The following is a 4042-nucleotide window of genomic DNA, read 5'->3' as shown; positions in this document are numbered from 1 at the left end:
TTTGTTGAGAACACATTAAAATAGTTATTATTTGCAGAAATTTTTTAACTCATACTCTGTTTCAATGATTAATTTCAGTAGATACTCTGTTAATACAAAAAGTTAATGTTCATCTTCGAAGAAAACTTTTTAATTTCAAAGTTTTAACATCTTTACTGATTCAGGTTTTGTTATGTATACTACATTTGTCAAGTTTCTTGATAACCCAGAATCTTTGAAACTGGTATGACATGTTTTTATATAAATAATTTATTTTATTGAGATATATATTTAATAGTTGTTATGGTTTATATTTTCTTACACTACTTAAAAATTATATACAGGATGTACCTATAGCCTTTGCTAATCAAAAATGGGGAGATTGTTGGCAAAAAAATAAGTTGCGAATCTATCATGAGTCTGGTAAAAAGTGGGTTGTGAGGGTCAGAATAGAAAATTCAACGCCAAAAATAACTGACGGTTGTGTGACAACTGTGTTCTATTAATCATTGTACAATGTAAAACAATGTTGATTATTAATAAAACAATGTGCTTTGGTGTTATTATATGTGTTTTGGTGTTGTTATGTGTCTATTTATGTTTGGTGATTTTTCAATTTAATTAGATTCCAATTTCAGGCTTTAAATCGCTTTCTGGAAGGTTATACGGGCACTGATGCGTAAATATAACCAGTTTAATGCAACAAACACTCCGGAATAGTGAAATAGGCTTAACATACCTTAAATAACCTCCACATAACTTAGAAATAAGTTTTGGATGGTTTGGTGTGTTGAAATCAAGTTTGTTCGATCGCATGGACTATTTGTGTCAAACTGCGAAACTATACCGATTTGTATAGTAACAAACATTCTGGAACTTGATCATAAGTTAAACATACCCTAAATAACCTATACATAGCTTAGAAATAGGCTTTGAGGGGTTCGGTATGCTAAAATAAACTTTATTGATCAATAGTGACTAAAAGCGTCAAAAAGTGCACAAGTTTGCATTTTCGCGCATATCTTACGTCCTGAATATATCCGGACATCCAAAAATTTATGTAAGCATTAAAATATTTTATTTTAATGTTTGGTATGATAAAATTCCATTTGTCGCTTAATTTGGATCGTTTTTGCGTTCATTACGACTTCCGTCGTAATTAAGCGAGTAACGCGACCGTATGACCAAACGAACCGACATCCGAAATATTTTTGAGCATATTTTAAGTTCCCTATATTTTAACTTTATTTTATGTAACACCTTGAAAATTTATGCCCAATAATGTATAAACACGTGTCACAAGCTCTTAACGTGAGAAAGAATACTTTGGAGGGACTAAAGTTGACAAACGGGGAAACTATGTGAATATAAGGGTCCAAAGTGTCAACAATGGATAAATATATTCTAAAATAGCCCTACATAATGTTTATACCTTCCAACGAATAAATCATGGATCATACGAAGTTAAATATGAAAGAAAGTGAGGAATTACAAACTACAGGGGCTAAAAGTGTCAACATGTGCAAAGTATACCTCCGATTGGCCTTTTGGCAGACCCGAAGCTTTGTAGCGATAAAATATACTCACTGGAGTATGTGGTTAAAATTTCATAAAGTTTCGTTATCGTATGAGAAAGTTATGATCGAATTCGTGTTCGAGGGGTTAAAAGCGTCAACAATGAATTCTAAGGCCTTATGAGTGGTTACATGGTTAGTCAAGGACTTAACCAAGTTAGTAAAAGTCCCAAGGCCCTAAAAAATCAAGTTAGAGGGCTGAAATAACAATTTAGAAGCTTAAAACCACGTTACAAAGGACCAGGGACTGAAAATGCAAAGTTTAAAACATGTTTGGCAGGTTATGCAGGTGAGGCGACCCGCGTAAGCTCCCCTTACAGGCTCACGCGGGCCGCATCAGGGTGCCAATATCAGAATTCATGGACAGATGCCTGTAAAAGCTGTGTAACCGACTTAAAAGGCTTGTTTTGCATACCATGGGCTGCCCCAACCAGTTTTCATGCATTAGGGACATGTGGAATGATCTTACAACAAGTGTAGACTTGTTTGGCATCATCTTGTAAGATCAATTTCACTATATAAGGGACTTGAGGTTGTAACCATTTGAACACTCATTTGCAAAGAGTTCACAAGTTCACTTCTGGAGTTCTCTGGACAGCAAGCAAGCTTCTTAGTGGTCCCTAAGCATAATTAGGACTCTTGTAAGTGTCCTTAACCATTCCTAATTCGTTTTAGCTTAGTTAATTAGCTAAAAGTCAAACCGTCATAATTAAGGTTTGACTTCATGATTAATTAAAATGTGCTCTGTCAAATCACGAATTAAAAATACCTATAAGTAGGTAATTATGTGGGGAACAAACCCTTAAAAGGGTATCTCCAGATTCCCACTTAAACTATGCTAATTGTCGAGTCAAAGCTTATTATAAAAAGTCAACAGAAAGGTTATTTGCAAATTAATGCATAAATGTAGGATACATGCAACCTGTTTGATCATTAAAATAACTTGGTAATTGATGTAAGAACATGTCTCAACATGTTCAACTCGACAATTTTCAGTTTAGGCTCGGTTTGGAACCGAAAGTCGCAAAGTTTGACTTCTGCTTTGACTATCAGTTCTGACCCGTTTAAGCCAAGTTTAGGATTGCCTTAGAGCTTCTTTTGGACCTATTTGCATGTTAGTATAACTCTCTGAGATTATACAACTTGGTTCATTAGATATCCTATTCACCTGCATGTTTCCGTTAATCGCTTATATGTAGACCATTATGCCCATTTGACCTTAAAATATGATTTTTTGAAAATGTAAAAGAGTAGACATCTTAGCTACTGAATTATAAACTTGCACCCAAAATTTGAGGTCAGTTTGAGGTCTAGATTAAGAGTTATGCTCAATAGCGTAATTAAGAGCTTCTTTACTAATTAAATGGCGTAAATTGCATATAGCCTATCAAAACCCAAATTTTTATACCAAACTTTTTACCCACTATTATAAAATAATATTTTGGGATTTTTGGAGATTTTTATTTATTTTTAGGCTGAGCATAACTTAGTGTTCTAAGATTAATTCGGTTTATGCCGGTTTTGCCCTTTTAAGCCATAAAATGAGTTTTACAAATCCTTTTGACCTCAAACCAATTTCTACTGATTTGTTATGATAAATAAATTATTTTGAGACTTCTGGAATATTAAAAATATCAGCTTTTTGCAGAAAACCCGGAAATGGCTCCAAATCGCCTTTTTAAGCGTTTTAACGCATAAGTGTGCACTAGAACCTTAATAAGCTTAAGGGATTGAACCTACTGATATAATCAGTGAATTTGTATATTTTAAACAGTAGGCAAATGTTTTGAACTCAGAATTCCAGAATTTACCTTTTAGGCACATGTGAAATTACCAAAATGCCCCTACGGTGCATAGCAAGGTTAAAGGTAATAAGTTTCACATAAATTTGATACCCTACTGTTATAACTTTGTAAATTAAGTATATTTACTAATTTAATCAGACCTGTAACTCAGGTTATTATTTTAACCCTTTTACACCTTATAAAATGACCAAAACGCCCTTATGAGGCATAGTTTTGGTTTAAAACCATTTGGGGCATAATGGAAGGTATCATTCTGATATCACAACATATTTTAGGCATATTAACTTCAGAAACTTGTATTTGACTCTTATGGTTACTCGTTACGCACTATACGCGTTCGGATCGGCTTATGTGACGAGTTTGGCCATTTTAGCCGAAACGGGTCAGACCATATCTTTTTGGTCTCAAAATCCAGAATGTGATTATGTTACCCATATTAAACAAGCATGCAAGCTTGTTGGGTCGAAACCACATTCTAAAACGGTCTTCGCCTTATTGTGCGTTTAAAACCGTAATCTTCCTTTATAACTAACCGGTATAAGCTTAAGACCCGTTAGAATTCTAATAGGTTATTAAAACCTTAATTTCCAGATCTAGGAGCCCAGTAAAAGCTACGTGCACTCGCTATATTTGGTTTATACTTTGCTCAGGTAAATACGTTTAACTTATTTTCCCTATACGGGC

The sequence above is a fragment of the Helianthus annuus genome, chromosome 15 (genome assembly GCF_002127325.2).
Source record: "Helianthus annuus cultivar XRQ/B chromosome 15, HanXRQr2.0-SUNRISE, whole genome shotgun sequence".
Taxonomy (NCBI): domain Eukaryota; kingdom Viridiplantae; phylum Streptophyta; class Magnoliopsida; order Asterales; family Asteraceae; genus Helianthus; species Helianthus annuus.
The sequence above is the reverse complement of the archived record's forward strand: the minus strand, read 5'-3'. Positions refer to the sequence as shown.